Source organism: Balaenoptera physalus (assembly GCF_965194825.1).
Source record: "Balaenoptera physalus genome assembly, chromosome: 4".
Classification (NCBI taxonomy): Eukaryota; Metazoa; Chordata; class Mammalia; order Artiodactyla; family Balaenopteridae; genus Balaenoptera; species Balaenoptera physalus.
The window spans coordinates 73,347,943-73,367,318 of NC_138891.1; the positions used below are offsets into that span (position 1 = coordinate 73,347,943).

Consider the following 19,376-nt stretch of genomic DNA (forward strand, 5'->3'; position numbering starts at 1 on the left):
CTTTACAGGTGGAGAGACTGAGGCCCAGAGAGGTTAAACGGCCAGAGGCAAGGGCATCTGGCTAATGAGAGGTGACTGAGATTTCAGAGCTCTTGCTCTTAAATACCATGCTGACCTGGAGGGTGTGCTGGAAGATTTTTAACTGCCATGTGAAAGTAAGAAGCGCAACTGCTTTTTGTGCTCTCAGCTGAGGGGTTCCCGGGCCCTATCAGCCTCTGCTTTCCTCTCCTGTCCACGCTGGTCCAGTGAGCCTTTGAACTCAGAGCTTCTCTCCTTTCCTCTCTTCAGGCATTTTCCAGATGTTTCCCCCCAACCCCACCCTACCCTCACCCAACACAGAGACAACCTGTCTGTCAAAGCCTTGCAAATCCAACCAGAACCATCTGAAAGAGTTTAGCAGGCAGGCAGGAAAGCCAGCCTGAAATTGAGTTAGCCGGGATTCTGCCCTAGGCCCTCACATCAACTATGCAACATAATCACTGCCCGGTGCAGAAAACAGGTTGCACTAGAGCTAGTCTGTTGTCACTGGCTTGTCCTCATTTGAATCGGGAAGTAATGCTGTGGTGAGATTCAGTCTCCTGTAGTTCTGCATTGGAAGCGGGAAGAGCACATGGACCCCCTCCCAACCCCAGCGGCTCAAACCACCCACCTCCCGCACCCGGGCTCTCAGCCAGGTGCTTTCACAGTTGCATGATGGGCCGTGCTCTGCCTGGTGAGCATTGCTCTGCAGTCTGAGCGCCTGGATGCAACCCTCCACCCTGTGCCTTCCAGGGTCTCCCCCAGGCCTCTGCGTAAAATGAGGATAATAATTGTACCACCTCCACAGAGCCGTCGTGAGAATACATGATTTAATATATGTGAAGGCTTCTGGCACATAGTCAGTATTGCGAAATTGGTTGCTGTCATCATCATAATCACCATCAATACTTGGTTTCCCACCTTCATGGTTTTTTAAAAAAAAATCAAAACCAAGTACCATACATAACATTATTTATTTAATACTTCAAACGAACTTTAAATAAACTCACTTTTGAAACATAGCCTCCTCCTAAGCAAAGTATCCTTGAAATCACAAGTTTGATGGTTTTAGTTAGGTTTTTAATGGCTCTTTGCAACAATGCATGCCCATTAAAGTAAATGTGTTCACCCTGTAGCACTAACTCATCTTGTGCACAACCAGGGGTCCTCTGCCCTGGCTTTAAGGAACAATGCTGTGGGCGAGTGCTGGCATCTGCCTCTGTCTTCTCATCTGTAAAATAGGTGTGATGTGATGCTGCTGCTTCCTGGGACTGTTGTCCTATTCTGCAGCGTGTTGGTTGTGACCATGCTTTGTAAAGTGCAGTTCACTAAAGTGGCTTTCATGTGGCTCTCCTGTCCCTGTCCCATTCCAGGTTAGCTGCGCACCCCAGGTTTGCAAAAGGAGCTGCTAATGGAAAACTTCCCCAACCCCTATCCCACCTCTCCCCGGAATTTGTTGGAATTCACAGTCTATCAGGTAGATTTTTTTCTCACGTGTTTCCTTTCCTCAGGCTAGAACAGACCCCAAATCCATTTTAATCCTCCATCCTCATTCAGCATCCCTCCTCCTTATTGAGGGTGTCAGGCCTGGTTGCCATACTCATGTGATGGCACCCCCAGCCCATGCCCCTCCAGCTAGGCTCAAGCCTGCCCCAGGGTTCAGGAAGCAGAACTTCCAGGAATTTTATCTCCATTGGCCGTGGGCTCTCCCCCTGCTGCCTGTCCATTGAACTCATGGGTCTGGAAATACCCTTTCTCTGGACCTGACCGGCAGAGGCAGCTGCTGCAGTTCTGCCTTTTCCTACTGCATGATGACTCATCAGGCATTCCCTCTGACCAGAGCCTCTTCCCTCTCTTCACCTGGGCCAACAAGATAAATTTCCACCAGAGGGCTTGGTGTAATTTCAGCTCCAAGGGGTGAAGGCTGAGGCCTTGGGTGCTGGGGCAGGGTGGGGGTGGGGGGAAGGGCGGTCCTGAGGGCAGAGGAGAGGATGGGAATAAAGTCCCAGGCTGAGGCCTGGGATGCTTTGCATTTCCCTGACTCCGCCCTGCCCAGCCAGCGTGCAGGGCTTCACAAATGTCCATTCAGAAAGCTCCTCCTTACTTGTGTGGAGAGGTCCCAGTGACTGACTGGCCCCCATCAGACACAGGAAAAGCTGAGGAAGCTGGGCACTGATGACAGTATGATTCCTTTTATTTTATGGGAGAAAGGAAAAAATGCCTATAAAACAAATCCAGAGCTTTTCCCTGAAGAGTGGAAGGGAAGAGCAGTTTTCAGTTTCTCAGACAGTTTTAGTCTATCAATGTGCCATGGAATCCCGAAGAATGTACAAACAGCCCTTCAAGTGTGAGTTGTATCTTCCAAATCAGTTGGAAGTGGCTCTTCTACTCCAGCTGGGGCATCTCTGGGCCCTCCTCAGCCCTAGATCCTTTGAGCTAGGGCAGAGGGCCCCTCCCATTTGGCTCTCTCTCCTTTCAGCACTCCCTGCCCCAAATCCTGCCCCTTCAGATGTTCTCAACACACTGCTCCTACTCCCAGGTCCTGCCTTGCATCCGCAGCCTCCAAGACAGGGCAGGCATTTGGCCACCCTGGTTTCTGCTCTGCCTGGGCTTGGACCCGGGTGGGGGCTGGTCATTGGGTTCTGTAAGGCGAGCTGAGCTTGCTCCCGACCAAGCTGATACCTTGTATCATCTTGTATCTCCTGTTTATTGATGCGCTGAGGGAATCTCTGCTCTCTGTCCCCCTGGAGTTGGCCTAACTTTGGTTTGTCAGCCCCCAGGAAAAGGCAGGGGAGTGGGGTGGGAGTTTCTTATGGAATGAATGTTTGTGTTCTTCCAAATTCATATGTTGAAATCCTAACCCCCATAGGTTATGTATTAGGAGGTGGGGCCTGTGGGAGGTGATTAGGTCATGAGGGTGGAGCCCTCATGAATGGGATTAGTGCTCTTGTAAGAGAGATCCCACACACCTCCCTAGCTCCTTCTGCCATGTGTGGATCCCAGACCATGCTGGCACCCTGATCTTGGACTTTGAACCTCCAGTGAGCAAGAAGTCCCTGCTGTTTATAGGCTACCCAGTCTATGATATTTGGCATAGCAGCCTGAATGGACTAAGGGTTAGAGGGATATAAAAACCTATTCTGATCTGTACATATATTTAATTATTTGACCAGAACACTAAATTTTATTTCTCCATGGCACCTATTTCATTGTACTGGCAATTGTTATCTCTTAATAAATGGTGTTCGTAGATAGTTGTTCCAGCTTATAGAATTCTGGGGAAAAGAGCTTCCAGAATAGTGATATGTTGTACTTGCCACAAAATCAAGCAAGTTGAAGATGTCTGTGAGCGTTAACCCTCCTTATGACAGTATCATCTGGTGGGATAGTTAGTAGGTAACATAGGGACATTCACAACAGAGATTATAACAACAATAAAATAATAGTTCTTATAATCAAACTACAGCTGGGCCCTGTAACGGATGGTGAGGAGTCAGTCATAAACAGGACATGCTCTCTGTCTTCAAGGGCTCCGAGTCTGGGTCATTTTGACTCAAAAGAATTTGCAATGACCCTTCAAGTCCACTGTTCTCTCTCCAGCAGCCCAGACTGATAGCCATCAGCACGCCATCATTTCATCAGATGGATGCAGGTGTGACTGAGGATTAGACACCTCACCTTTTATTCCTTCGTGATGCTGTGTGCTCAGCTTTTGTGCGCATGGTGCATGTCTGCACGTCTTTTTACATTTTTATCCACACCAGTTTTGTTTTTTGCTTCTCGGCTAAATTCCCAAAGATGACAAAGAAGTGTGTTTATTCATTTAAATTGCCTTGCGCCAGGATCCACTCAGCCGAACACCTGGATGGTATTTTGATAATGATGATGTTGATGTTGACAAACGCTTGATAATTCAGTTATCTATGTAAAGTGTCCTATTTTTAAAAGAAAGCTTGGCTAGAACCTAACTAAAATCATAGGCAATTCAGAAGAGGTTTCTTTTAAGAAAATGGCAAGAGAAAAGGCTTTGCAGACCCATCAAATGAGAGAACAGTGGTGCTCCTGGCAGTTTTTTCTGCTTTTGGCACCGTCCAGGTCACCCCCAGAAGGATGCAATGTCCTTGTGGACCTCATCCCATCTGCATCTGTCTGTATGGTCCAGGGCCCATCAGTCTTTAAATGCTACCCTTCCTGCCTGCCAGGCAGGCCTGGGCTTCCTCTGTGAGTCACTCTGTCTGAAGCCGTGACCCATGCAGCACCCCAGACTGTCTCAATGCGACACTTCGCTATTAGCCTCCGTGTTCATCCAGCGATTTCAAGAAGAAACTGCAAGATATTGTTCTATGCCTAATCAAAAGCTGTTCTGCCAAACAACAGGGCAGTGAAGATGAGAGTTGCTTTCAAACCTAAAAGGAAAGGCAAACAAATACAAGACCAAATTCTGTTGGTCAAGCTGGATGCTTTGATATCAGCCTGTCAGAGACGGCAGTGGAGCCTTCCTCGACTCCTTGTGACCAGGGCTGATATTCAGCTGGTGTGCAGGGTAAAGACAGCTCTGTCCCACCAGCTTCCACGTGCCCTCTCATCTCCCAGGGAAGAAGCAAGTATGGTTCCCTGTTGGACAGAATGGGCAACATCCACACTGCACATTTAGTGATGAAAATCTCTAGATGCATTTTTTTTTGCAAGACTTTTGATAGCTCCACAATTATCCCGGAAGTTTTGCCTGGCCACGCCTCTGTCTCTGGCCTGATGCTCCAGCTGAACAATGCAAAGAGAAGTGCTTTGGTAGCCCCTGCTTGCCCAACGGGTGTGTCCTCCTGAACCAGGGAACTAGAACTACCAGCTCATGGGAGCTGGGACTGTCTAGGACCACTTTCTCTGCAGATTTTGCAGTTGTAAGGCAAGGACCTTGAAAACCAAATTCTAGAAGATATCAAGAAGAGGCAAGTGGAGGAAAAAAAAAGAAAAGACAAGTGACCAAGACGGCTGCATAAATATAGAATTGGTAGGATACTGCTGGTTCCCAAGGGGGGGTCATCATTCCACTGGTTCTCACCCCAGGCTGAAGGCCCTCTATTGGACTGTGAAGACATCTTGGGTGGGTCTCATAACCTGGGTATCTTCTTTGCCCTTTGCTGTGTTTCAACTTGAGACACAGAAGAGGGAGGATGTTTGCTGTGTGGGGTATGTGTGTGTGATACAGATGGGGATGTGAGAGTAAGGAACTCTGCAGCTAACATCTGAGATTTGCCACCAGCCAGGAAAACATTCGTTAAGCACTACCCTGGGCCACCTAATACGGCATCCTCAGAAATCCTGTGGAATGTTTTCAACTTGACAGCCTCTTATGCACCCAGACATATATTTCATATTCCTCAAATCCTAGCCAAGAAAGGGAAGGATGTAAACCTGGTGGGCCTGCAGGTAGCCTGGACCAACAATCAGAAGGAGCTTGAGTTTGGTGCTGGCTCCAACACCAACATATAATCTGTCTTTCACCTGATCCCTCTTGGATCCCCTGGATATGCTGGAAATAATCTTTGACAGTTTCAGCTGAAGTAGCTGAGAGAATGGAAATTTGGAGAGCAAGACCCAGACCACAGCAATCTGCTGGCCACAAGCCACACTGCAGACTCCCCTTAATGCAAGTCATCATGTATTACTAACTCCATTGATGACCTGCTGACTGTGGCCTACCACTTCACCAGACCGGTGGGAACAGATGGTCTAATGTGATGAGAGCATCACAGAGTGTCAAGGCTGGAACTCCTTCATTCTACAGGTAAGGAAACTGAGCCCCAGGGAGGAAAATATTATAGTTATTCATTCACATTTCTGCTTCTGCAATTAGATTATGAGGTTCTCGAGGGCCAGGACTATATTTTTTGAAGCCTCACAGCCTAGCAGAGGGCTTGGCCATTGCAAGATGCTCAATAAATGTTTCTGAAAGGGAGGGAGGGTGGATGGGAAGGGGACTTGCCCAAGGTCACACAGGTTGTAGTGGCAGAACCAGACCCCCTACCCCACAGGCCTCTGTCCGGAGGCAGGCATGCTGGCCACGCAGGGAGCTGCGCATCTCCTTTCAGCATTGCCAGCTCTAGTCGATGCCTTCCCGCAGGTCAGGCTGGCTCTCTCTATTGCCCAGAAAGTGTCACTGATACCAGACCCCAAGGCATCTGCTGTTCCACAGCAGGGCCCCGGGGCGCTCCCCTGGTCTGTGACGTGAACAGCATCAGAAGAGCCAAGCCAGCCTCGTCTCAACTCCCCTGATGGAGGGGCTGGGCCTGGGCTCTCAACTTAGGCTGGTGTCTCTGGCGGCGCAGGACCCAGAGCTGGAGCCAAAGGAGAGCCAAGAGTGAGGGCCCCAGGGTCACAGGCAGGATGGAGCCTAGCAAGACATCCAGGCAAACGGGTGGCAGAATTCTGGGAAAGTCCGTAAGGCAGGGCATCGGAAACCAAGGTCCAGAGAGCAGAAGGGACCTGCCCGAGCTCACCCACTAACAGGGCAGAGACGGATTCGAGGCAGGGATGGTCTCTTCATAGAGGGAAGATGTTCTCTTCCTCAGAACAGCGAGGAAGAGAGGGAGGCAGAGCAAGTCCCGGAGGAAATATGGTGCAGCTGCGGATTCTGTTTATAGGGCGGCAGCAGCGTCGCCCGAGGCGTGTCAGGAGTCGGGGTGTGGGTGGGACGCTGTGAGAGGAGCTGAGCCGGCTGCATGCCTCTGCGCTGTCTCAGGCTCGCTCCACTTTCTGCCAGCCCTGGGAACCTACCTTGCCCCTGTCGCTTGCACTGGCCCCTCTTTGGGGTTGGGGAGAGGCCCAGAGTTGGAAGTGACTCTTTTCTAAGCAGGCTTCAGGGCCCTATCAGTGATGTCATCTTCTGTCACATCCCTAGACAAGGTATCCCGTGTGCCCCAGGATTGGCGCTGGACCCAGAGCTTGGTCCCTGCCCCCAGGGGTCTTAACATCTTGTTGGGGAACTAGGGCACATTTGAGACACCCAGCACCAGGCACTCTAAGGCCAGCACGGCTCTGGCTACACCGAGTGGGTTGCTCAGAAAAAAGCAGAGATCCTCGCAGGTAAGTTGGCTTCTTGGAGGAGGTGAGGCTGGAATTGGAGCCCAAGCATTACACGCTGGGTGAGGGTTTTGAGTAAAGTCACTGCAGCAAGACTGTATGGGCTTCTCGCAGGGGCGGGGGATGGAAAGCTTTGGGGGCAGCCTCAGAGTCACGGGGTGAGGGCTAGTGTTTTGTTTTGTTTTTTTATAAATTTATTTATTTATTTATTTATTTATTTATTTTTGGCTGTGTTGGGTCTTCGTTTCTGTGCGAGGGCTTTCTCTAGTTGCGGCGAGCGGGGGCCACTCTTCATCGCGGTGCACGGGCCTTTCACTGGCGCGGCCTCTCTTGTTGCGGAGCACAGGCTCCAGACGCGCAGGCTCAGTAGTTGTGGCTCACGGGCCTAGTTGCTCCGCGGCATGTGGGATCTTCCCAGACCAGGGCTCGAACCCGTGTCCCCTGCATTGGCAGGCAGATTCTCAACCACTGCGCCACCAGGGAAGCCCATGGGCTAGTATTTTTCAAGCATTTTTTAGCAGCAGAATCCTTCACCAAAGGAAAACTTAGGGATCAACGTGCTAAAAGCAGAACTGCTCAGCTTCCCTTTCACCCCGGGGTTAGCCCCCCCAGGAAAGGAATGGAGCTCTACAGCTGGACTAGTTCAACCTTCTTATTGGACCAGCAGGGAAACTGAGGCACAGAGAGCCGAAGGACATGCTCATTGGCTCTCGGGAGCTGAGGCGGACAAGATTGAGGTCTGTCTCCTCTCCCCAGCTCAGGGCTTCCCCCAGTAGACCTTACTCCCTCCAGGATGCGGCCAGACTGGGGAGACCTTCCACTGGGCTAAGGAATGTGGGTTCCACAAGATGGAGAATGATGGAATGTGTTTGGGCAAAGGCATTCTCTCTGGCATTCTAGTGTGGCAACCTAGCTCAGACTGCACTCTCTTGATGTTTCAATCCCTTTATTGAGGAGGCTGGCATATTTGCATCATCTGAGAACTATCTCCAGCAATGCAGGGTCAAAGACACTTGTGGGGATGGTGGTTTGGGCTAGAGAAGGACAGGTGTCATTGGTTGAGTTTTGGTAAATAGATGAATTGTCAGTGGATAAGTTCAGTGGATAAATTCAGTGGAAGAATCAGTGCTTCTTAAACTGCATGAGAAATTGTGCCCGTTCATTGGCCTAATGATGTGGCTTTAATTAGGAATTCAACAATTACTAAAAAAAGTCCTCAGAGAAAGACAAATACTATATGATAAAACTTGTATGTGGAATCTAAAAAGTACAACACACTAGTGAATACAACAAAAAAAGCAGACTGACGGAAATAGAGAACAAACTAGTTGCCGGTGGGGAGAGGGAAGGGGGGAGGGGCCATATGGGGGTAGGGGATTAAGCGGTCCAAACTGTTATGCATCAAATAAATAAGCTACAGAGATATATTGTACAACACAGGGAATATAGCCAATATTTTATAATAACTATAAATGGAATATAACATTTAAAAATCGTGAATCACTGTATTGTATACCTGTAACTTATATAATATTGTACATCAACTATACTTCAATAAAAAAATACACCTAAAGACCTAAAATGAAAGGTAGGAATAGATAAATAAGCCCCATCTTGAGCTCACAAACAATGCAAAGAACTGATAAATGTCTTTGGAAGCTAGACAAGACCTCCTGCCTCTGTCTTCCTTGCAGATTTGTCTTGGCCAAGCTCCTTCCACTAGGCCTCTACCAGTTTTCATGACACATCTTAGTTTCTGTTACCTTATGGCTGAGAAGGCTAGCTGGGACTTGGAGTAAGGTGAAACATCTTAAGTAGGCGGCACATGCATTTATCCTTTTTTTTTACTTTTTATTCTTTTATATGACCAAGCTTAGAAATGCTTGTCAGAGAACATCAGACACTTCCTGAGGTCTCAGAGTCAAACCTCCCTTCCACTATCACCCAGGAGAGCTGCTCTCTCAAGCCCTGAGTCCCCCAGCACCATCTGGTACATTACATACTTGGAGTGCTTTACAGTTTGTAAAGAGCTTTCGAGTATATTCTCTTATTTGAGCCTCACAAAAGTGCCGTGAGGCAGGCCAGCAGGCATTGTCCCGATTTTAGAGGGGGTAAAAGCAAGGGTCACAGGGGCAAGTAGACTTGCTCAAGGTGGTGTCACTAGTTAGCATTTATTTAACAGATATTCATTGTTTTATTTATACTGCTTTATGGTTGATATTTGTTATTACTGCATGAAGCCAGATCTGCTGACTTGCTTCCCAGGACTCTTTCAGCCGCACCAGGCTCTTTCTCCTAAGGATATGAATAAAAACGGATTTTCTGCTAAAAACAGGTCAAATGACTTAATACAACTGTAGGCAATTCAGAGGGACCTGGTAAATCCTAAATGAGTCATGCTTCATTTGAATAACAAACCAGAGGAACTCTGAAGCCTGCAGCACAAAGAAATAGAATTATACAGTTGGAGGGAACTCGATTATTGAGACCAGTGGCTTTTAAACATTTTTAAAGCACAAAACCCATTCTTAAAATTCAGTTTTACCAGACATCTCAATAAGAAAGCCTATCAAAGCAGCATCTTTGTAGAACTTGAGGCTTCACTTAATATCTTTGGAAAACCCTCTTATTTATATTGTAGATGAGGAGACAGGCCCAGAGGCCCAGGGACAGGTCCCTCGGAGAATCTGTGAGCTGGGGCTGGAACCCCAAGCTGGTGGTATTCCCACTGAAGGGTCCCCATGCAGAATGAACTGATTGACCCAATTCACTTTTTGGTCATAATCCCCTACTGTCGCCCATATTACTAACACACCCAATCCTTTCCAGTCTCCTTTGCTCGAGCTATTTATTTCCTCTTCTCAGAATGTATTTCTGCCTATGAAACTTGCATTTTTTTTCCCCTTCACACCTGGATCAAAGGCATCTCCCCTCCCCTATGAAGTTTCCTCAAGGGTCATAGTGAGAGAGACTCACAGTCTCACTTCTGAGTCCCTCTGGAATCTTTGGTGACATGCTTAGGATGTTCCGCTTTGGTCTTAGAGTCATTTGAGGCTTAATCCCACTCCTGAGATTTCATCCTTTTTGAGGACAAAGGCCCTTCCCAGAACCTAAGACAGTGTCTTCTTCCAGCTCTAAAATACCATGAAGCTATGATCTCAAAAGGTGTTACTCTAGAGTCTTTTCTTTTTTTTTTTTCAAATGGAATTGTACAGAATCAGTCTCAGTTTTGAATACCTAAGTCCTGGCTAGTTAGATTCTTTTAAAGCTGAGCCAAGTTCCTTCCATCTTGTCCTCTTCCTCATTCTTGAGCATTTATCATGAAGCTCTACATGAACACTGACTGACCTTGACCAGGGCCTGTGAAACACACACAGTTGCTGCCTTCAGGGGCACTGGCCAAGGAGTCCGAATGACCTGGCCCCCCATCCTGGCCCTGCCATTTCCTCAGCAAGCCACGCTCTCCCTTAGAGCCCTGGCCTCTTCAGCCATTACACATGCCCACTCCTCTGTGAGGAGCCGAAGACAGGTACATATAGAGGCATTTATAAACTGCAGGCTGCCTTGTTGGCCAGCCTGTTGAAATCAGTGGGAAAAAAATTAAAGTCAGTGTCTAAGATTTCAAAAAATTGTGTAATACCAAGTAACCAGTTTATCTGAATGTTCTCTTTCTAGTAGGTTGCTGTGGCATTATACAGTTATAGGCTTCCTACCACTTGCGGTTCAGCCCTGAGGCCCTTGTATTTGCTGCTCTGGAAATCAGCTCACTGTAATCTACTGACTCCAGTTGAAAATATACATTCATTTCCAAAATATTTTTTGAACATCTACTATGCCAGGTTGTTATGGGTTGAATTGTGCCTATCAAAAAAGATATGCTGAAGTCCTAACCCCTGGTATCTGTGAATGTGACCTTATTTGGAAATACAGTCTTTGCAAGTTAAGATGAGGTCATACTAGAGTAGGGTGAGCCCTACTCCATTGTGACTGGTGTCCTTATAAGAAGAGGAGACAAGAAACAGACGCAGACCCAGAGGGAAGGCTGCCATATGAAAATGGAGGCAAAGATTGGAGTTATGCTGCCACAGCCAAGGAAGCCCTAGGGCTACTGGAATCTAGAAGAGACAAGAAAGGATCCTCCCCTAGGGGCTTTGGAGGGGGCATGGCCCTACCAAGTCCTTGATTTTGGAAGTCCAGACTCCAGAACTATGAGAGAATGCATTTCTTTTGTTTTAAGCCACTTACTTTGTGGTACTTTGTTATGGCAGCCTTAGGAAACTAATACATTGGCAAACTGGGCATCTAGCAGAGAATAAGATAGAGAACTTACATTTTGATGAAGGAGGCATGACAATAGACATAGATGAGTAAATATGAAAATAGCGGGTTCAGGTACTAAAAGTAGGGTCATGTGATATTGTAGTTCTTACTTGAAGGAAGAGAAGCCCTTTGTGTAGGCGGTGGGCTGGAACCAGATCATGTAGGGCCTTGGGAAGCTGTATGGGAAAAGGGGTTGTCATGGAGCCAGGGTGGCTGTGGACAGACCTAACTGGGTTATTCAAATGGATGACGGTGGTTTTGAAAGGAACGGTGGCAATGGAGGTGAAGTGGAATGGACAGATTCGAGATATTTCGTGTTGATTGAACCAAAAGATCTTGCTGATGGATTGGCTGTGGAGATGTGAAAAGAGAGGAAGCAAGGATGAATCTAGATTTTTGACTTAAGCCAAAACCATTCATTTTTGAGTAGATGATGAGGTCTTTTATTGAAGTGGGGAAGATTAGGGGAGGCACATGTTGGGGGTGAGAGGGATGGAATCAAGAGCTCTGTTAGGTTTGAGATGCCTGTTAAACATCTTTGTGGAGGTGCAAGCAAGCCATTGGTTATGTGAGTTCAGTGGCAGGAGGGCCTCCAAGACCAGGGTCCTTCTCCCTGTATGGTGACAAAAGATTTTTCCAAATCCCAAGGCCTCCAGTGAGACTGGAGAGAGTTTCTTTTTTCCTATTGGAAGCCTTCTCTTTGTCCAGGGTTATAGCTGGGCATATGCCTCCTGAGTGGCCCTGAATAACCGCTAATGCTAACAAACTTGCTAAGTAGTGTGGAAGTTTTTAAACTCCTTCACAAAGTATTTTGTGCTTCCTGCAGTGTCTTCAGAGCTGTGTCTAGCTTCATCTGCAGAGTCAGGTCTCCTGGGGCTTCCAGGATAAACTGGGTGGAAGGGTTGGGGGAAGCTGTAGGTGACCCTGGGCAGTATTTCCAGGACTCCAGGCTCCGAGCTGGTTGACTAATTAAGAAAGCAGAAGAAACTTTTGCTTTGCACAGACTCATTTCCAGCACAAAGAGCTTGGGGGGAAAAAAAAAGCCAGAAATTCCTGTACTCTGGGCAGGCCAAGCCTCACTCGAGGGTGCTGACTCAGAAATAGCAGCTGCTTGCCCTGGGAGCCAGCAGTTGCTGGCACAATCAAAGATCAATTAAAACATGCCTTTCTGGTTTGCTCTCCCTACACCAGTCCTTCCAGGGCACTTCCTCTCACTTCCAGCTTCCTCCAAAGACTTCTTTCCTGCCTAATTAACTTGGAGCCCAGTGGCCTGTGAAGGAGGTGGCTGGAAGGAGGGAAGAGCGGTCACCAGGAGCTAAGACCTGGGGCTTGCTTGGATTCCTCCAGCATCGTTCCTGGAACTGTCAGTAATTCACTGACCTCCCTGGGCCTCTGGTTCCCCAGCTATGAAGCAGATGGTGATTGTCCACCTTCCTGTCCTGTGCTTCCAGGGTCATCCTGAGAGTGAAGAGAGAATGCCTATGGCCATGCTCCGTAAACTGTAGGCCCCTCTTCAAGTTTAGTGGTTTCTGTGACATATAAGCATATACAATATGACAAAGTGAGTATTTTTAACCCATCTTAAAATTAACCCTAAGAGAAAAAGAATGGAATCATTCTTTTCTAGTTGCAAAATAGTTTAGGGGGGAAGAAATCAATAATCCAGAAACTCCTGAAGTTTCTCGAAGTTGACATCTCCCTGGCCCCAGGGGCGCAGAAGTGGGGCTGTAACTGGATGCCAGAGAATGGCTACAACACAGGATTCCAGGAGCCTCCCAGGGAGGGTTGCCAGATCAAGCAAATAAAAATACAGGATGTCCAGTTAAGCTGGAATTTCAGATAAACGACACATAATTTTTAGTATAAGTATGTTCCAAATATTGCATGGGATATACTTATACTAAAAAATTATTCATTGTTTATCTGAAATTCCAGTTTAACTGGGTGTCGGATATTTTATCCGGCAGCTCTACAGGATGCCTGGGCCACACCAAGCAGAGGATTCAGTAGGTCTAGAAAGCCACGTGGATGGCCAATATGCCTCACCCGTGTCCCCAGGAGAGTGCCCTGCCTTCAGCGTAGGGTCTCCTTACCCTTCAAGCAATTCGGATTAAGGAAACGGTCTGTCTTTACTAATTCAGTATGTGTGTTTGAGGGCTTCCTGTGTGCAAAAGGGCATTGTCTAAATGTGCAAGACCACAAATCTAGTCGCTATAGACGTAAAGCTCAGAGAGTGTTAGAGGAAGGAGAGGAGACCAGACTCAAAGGAGACAACACGGTGAAAGGTGAGGAGGCTGTGTGCTGGGAGGAGGACAGAGGAGAAGCCAGGGGCAGGGGCTTCCCATCCCCCAGCACAGCCTCTTTCCCCGCTGACTGGGCGCTTGGGCCCCCTGACTGTCACGCCCTTATGCAACTCCTCCCTGCAAAGTCCACACACTGCCGTCACTAGTGGGCTTTGGACACAGGCTTTTCAGTGAGGTGAAGGGAAGCAGCGAGGGAATTACCTTGGGCAACGCCTCTTCTGAGGGAAGCAAATTTGAGATTTTCTGTGCAACTTGTCATTAGCAACACCAGACGTGCACAAAAAGGAGAAAGCAAAGAACACTGGCCACTGACCCTGCTGTACTCCCGCCTCAGGAGACACTTGTCTGGCCCCAGTGTCTCCTTCCTTCCCTTCCTTCCTGCCTTTCCTCATTATTTCCTGACTAACTACTCACAGAGGAGAATCAGCCAGAGTCCCACTAATAGGATGCCTACAATCAGAGGTAAGAAAGTTAAGAAGGGGAAAGAACTGAGGCCTGAGAGAGATCATGCCCAACGGAGGAATCCAGGAAGGCTTCCTGGAGGAGCTAGCATTTTGTTGTGAGGGCTGAAGCACACATAGGATTTGGACATGTAGAGATGGGTGGGTGGGGGAGACAGGTCACACACAAGCAGAGGAGAGAGCGCAAGGCAAGGAACAGAGCTGGAGAAGCCCAGAACACAAGAAGAAAGTGGTGATCAGGGAGATTTCGGACCATTCTGAGGTTGGTCTCAGGGTTCAAACCAGGGACTCAAGGGAAAGCAAAGTTTGCACTGTCCTGGGATGCTCAGAGAAATGTTCTGACCCACCTGTTTATCTGTTTTTCTCTTTCCCCTCACTTGAGCACATCTTCCTCTGCTGGAGACTCATTTATAATTCAGGCAACCTCCTTCAGAGGGAGCAGGTGTTTCTCTGGGATGAAGCACCTTGGGAAGCAGAATGTACAAGTGGAAAAAAAGCGTGTCACAGCAGAGCTGGGCAGAGAGGAAATTGGGTCGCAGCAAGGGCAGAAGGAGGAGGAGGCTTGTTGGTATGCGGTGACAAGGCAGCAAAAGAGGGAATCGTTCCCTTCCCACACCCCCTTCTGAAAATCTGGATTGACTTTACCCTCCTTCAGCCCCACTATCCATGATCTCATCAATAGACTGCCTTTCTTTGAGTCTCAACACCCCCTTCCTCCTCCAAGATGTCCCTTTAAAAATGCTCACATCCTTATGAAGGACTGTCTACCCTGGGTTCCTCAGACAGCAGAGCCTGAGGTAAATGCTTAGGTATCTGCTTTATTAGGGTGTGCAACCCCAAGAAGCAGAAGTAAGGGCAAAGGGGAGTGAGGCTGAGGGAGATCCAATAGAGGGGCATATTTTCAAGCTGGCCACAACTTGTATAAAAACCACAACTGCTGCTTTCACGAGACCATCTTCTGAGAGGCCATATGACAACCATATACAACATTCCTTCTCGGTCAGGAGAGGAAGGAAGAAGAATGCATCTGCAAGCTCCCATCTCCTATGGAGACATTTGGCCCATGGGCATGAGTACCTCTGCTCTTTCACATTGCACATGCGTGAGCACCAGGCAGGCCACGAGGCACTTTATGTGTCAGGGTCAACAGGTAAGCCCCATCCCCATGACGGTGGTGAATGGCGTGGCCTTGAGGTGAAGCACTGTGGTGGCCGGGCCTGGGTGAAGGTTATTGGGACCCACACAGAACTGGTCTGCCGTGGAGACTGGGGCTGAAACAAGTGGCCTTTGGAGAGGCCAGAGAGATTCTGGAGATGCCCATGTGGTATCTGGTTCAGGGACGGTCCTTCATCTTATTATTAGCAGCTGTCGCCTGGGTTACCAGTTAGCTCTTCAGCAGGTGCTTGCCTGCTGGTGACCACTGAGAGCAGGAGCCAGACACGGATGGGACGTGGCAGTGGGTGGGGGTGCCGGGGACAGGGTGGGAGTCCGGCAAGCTCACTTCCCCACCCTCGGTCCTAGGTTGGCGTGTGGCTGTGATGGGAATCACCCTGAAAGCCCATTTGGGCTGCTCACCTCCGGCTGGGAGGCAGGCCCCCAGAGGGCCTCGGCGAGCAAATGCAGCCCCACACGAAGACAAGACATTAAAGGGACTCCTGAGGACCCAGCATTACTGACAGCCTATTCAAGTCAGAGGAAATCAATAGCTCTCTAGAAAGGGCTTTGGAGAAGAAACAAGCGTCCATGAAGAAAAAGGAAAAACACATACTTGCTCTCCGTGAGTGAGGGTGAGACGATGAGTCAGGATTTCCCCCAGATTGACAGTGTTTCTGTAAACTTTTGACTGACACCTGCCAAGAAGGAGGGTCTGTGTGTGTGAGTAGAAACCACTAGTAGAACCACTAGATTGATTTTCTTCCTTTTTTAAAAAAATACATTTATTTATTTATTTATTTATTTATGGCTGCGTTGGGTCTTCGTTGCCGCACGCGGGCTTTCTCTAGTTGTGGTGAGCGGTCGCTTCTCTTGTTGCGGAGCACGGGCTCTAGGCACACAGGCTTCAGTACTTGTGGCTCGTGGGCTCTAGAGTGCAGCCTCAGTAGTTGTGGCGCATGGGCTTAGTTGCTCCGTGGCATGTGGGATCTTCCCAGACCAGGGCTCGAACCCGTGTCCCCTGCATTGGCAGGCAGATTCTCAACCACTGCGCCACCTGGGAAGCCCTAGATTGATTTCTTAATCTGATTTTCCCTTACCCATCCAGAGAAGCCAAATTCCAAAAGGGAAAATTACATAGTTTTCTAAAACGTATTAGTACCTTCTTTCCCAAAGCACTCAGGAAAATGAAAAAGGCTTTTAAAGCTCTAGAGGATGTATTTGAAACGCTGTGTACTTCTACCTTGGCAGTGAAAGTAAAAACAAGCCCAGATTCCATTTGAATGGTACGGTGTCTATCTAATACTTTTCTCCAGGAGTTCCAGGCCCTGCTGTGTGTAAACACTCTCTGCTTTCCCCTAAGGGAATTAGGTGGTCAGCATTATTGGCCCAATTTGGCAGCTAGTAAAGCAAAGCATCTGATTTGTCCAAAAGAACACAGCAACAGTGTTAGGCATAGCTGTTCTCCACTTTGTCTTCTTGATTAAGTTGCTCTTTCAGACTAGAAATTATGGTAAGGACCCAATGAGATTAAGGACCTCATTGTAAAGGGGGGAGAAGAGGGGCACCACGGATCACAGAGGGCCATTCCTTCAGGTCTGGACATTTGTTTTTTTTCTCGTTCTAAAGCTGACGTCTCATCAGTGGCTGACAGGCCAGGACTCTGCTAAGCCAGCGAGGACTCTCCTGGGCCTCCCAGGACCTTTATCTGGAATCAGCGTGCTGGCGTTCGCCCCAGTGACCTCGTGTGGCTTGTGTCATGAGCTGATGATACCTGAGTTCAGTCCCCCTTTGTTAAGGGCCTTCTATATGCTGTCCTGAGCGGGGCACTGAGAGAGGCTGCACTTGGCAGAGAGGCACAAGAGAGAACCATTTGGTGCTGACTCCAGTGACTGTGGCCCCCAAGGCATGGTAGTCCTGCAGGGAAGCAGCAGGGGCTGTGGGTTTCTGTCACCACTATCCAGGGCACAGGGGAGGGCAGCACACTACTGTGGACAGCTGTCCTAGCTTTGGTTCAAACACCAGCGCTGTCACTTAGAGTTGGTGGTCTTGGGGAAGTGAGTCATTTAACTTTGCTGAACTTGGGCCTCCTCATCTGCTAAATGAAGGTAATGATCTCTACCTCAGAGCGAGGAGATTAAATTGTATAATATATGTAAGTTCCTGGCACACGGAGGCGCTCAGTAATTACGGTCATTGTCATGACTGGTTTAGTCCCGGTGTCTCTAGGTGATCCGATTTTGTTGGACTGGAAGCTGTGCTTCCCTGGTTCCCTTGGTCATTCCTGTTTAGGCTTGTATCTGTCAAGAAGGTCCACAGGTGAAAAATTACAGGCATTCTGGAGCTTGCCTCAAAGCATACCCATTGTTCTCACAGGAAAATCAGGAAGCTTCCAGACTGAAGGGCCCAGGCCCCCCATCTGGAGGGTGGGGTGGAGTGGTATTTGAACACACTTGTTTTTCTTTGCAGATTTTTTTTGGAAATCTGAAAGGGCAGCGCCTATTGCTAGCGAGACAGTGTTTTCCATCTGTGTCTTCCCTCTCAGATGTTGTCTGTCATTAGGCTTGGGGGTTTGGGAGGGGATCAGATCTCCAGGGACTCAGGATCTGCCCCCAGATATCCTGTCTAGGAAGAATTCTTTTTAAAAAATGTCAGGGAAGGAGACCAAGGTGGTTCCTGGAAAAGTTTCACGGCTACCCTCCCTCCTTCTCCTCTTCCTTCCCCCTGCTCCAGAAGCTGCTCTTCCGATGCTGGCACAGCTGACCTTGACATTGACAGACAAGCCCCGCCTCCTTTCCCACAACCCATTCCTATGGGGTTCCTTTAACTGAAAGGTATGGCCTTGGGCCATTTGTGCCCTTTCTTGGGCCACACACAGCTCCATGAGTGGGTGAAACACACATTACAGATGTGCGCAGTTTGTGCAGGAGAGTGTGAATCTTTGTCATCTATAGGCTTTTGGTTTTTTCAAAGGTCACACGAGATACCGAATGCCGCCTTCTTGTAGGCTGTTCCCCCTCACCCCCAATTCACATATTGAAGTCCTAACCCCCAGTACCTAAGAATGTGACTGGATTTGGAGATAAGACCTTTAAAGAGGTAAGTTAGGTAAAATGAGGTCATATGGATGGGCCCTCATCCAATATGACTGGTATCCTTGTAAGAGGAAATTTCGCCACAGACAGGTACAGAGAAAAGACCATGTGAAGATAAAGGGAGAAGATGGCCATCTACAAGCCAACGAGAGAGGCTTCGGGAGAAACCAACACTGCTGACACATTGATCTTGGACTTCTAGCCTCCAGAACTGTGAGGAAATAAATTTCCATTGTTTAAGCCACCCAGTCTATGGTACTTGTTATGGCATCCCTAACAAAGTGTACTTCCCATTTATGCACTGTCAAGTTTTGTGGTCTGTTTTTGTTTTCAATTGGGAGTCTTTCTTTTTCTTGAGTTTGAAGGATAGATTCAAGGGGAGGTTGTTTTATTGATGAGTAAGATTTGCTAGAAATCACCTGCTGAAGCTCTTTGGCAGATTTAGAAAAGGACAAAATTCAAGCCCGCGCTCACCAATGTCAGTGTATTTGCACCACGTATCCTAAACCATAGAGATAATCGGAGGAGATGGATGTATTTGTATTGACACAAGAGGTTGTGAGTTTATGGGATTTGTCCCGCCAAGCAGTACCAGGAAAAATGAGTAATTATGATAGCAAGTTTTTCATCTTAAAAATTGATTTATAAGCATCATTAGAGAACTTGATACTTGTTTCACTTAAAAGGCTCTTTTTTATTTAACAAGAAATATGTTTCTGCCAGTTATAATTCCAGCTAACCTAATACAGTATGTTCTGGGCTTCAGTTGTTGATAATTCAATAAACCTTTAGTACATTTGTAGTTCTTTCTGGGGCCAGAAGATTCTAGACTTTTTTATAAAAACAACTTTCTTTTGAATAGCAGTTTCAAAGAGGTCACATAACAACCCTGTGAGGCAGTACACATATCATTACTAACAACTAGCATTTGTGGAGCGTTTTATCTC

General features: G+C 47.9%; 1 long non-coding RNA gene across 1 annotated transcript; it reads left to right on the top strand.

The window, feature by feature from the left end:
* The first annotated feature begins 1,993 nt into the window (after positions 1 to 1,993).
* On the top strand, positions 1,994 to 18,624 carry LOC309659231. Its single transcript, XR_014262683.1, has 5 exons — positions 1,994 to 5,803; positions 16,964 to 17,240; positions 18,068 to 18,168; positions 18,308 to 18,433; positions 18,516 to 18,624. It is a non-coding gene; the product is annotated as an uncharacterized lncRNA (long non-coding RNA).
* Positions 18,625 to 19,376: the final 752 nt, after the last annotated feature.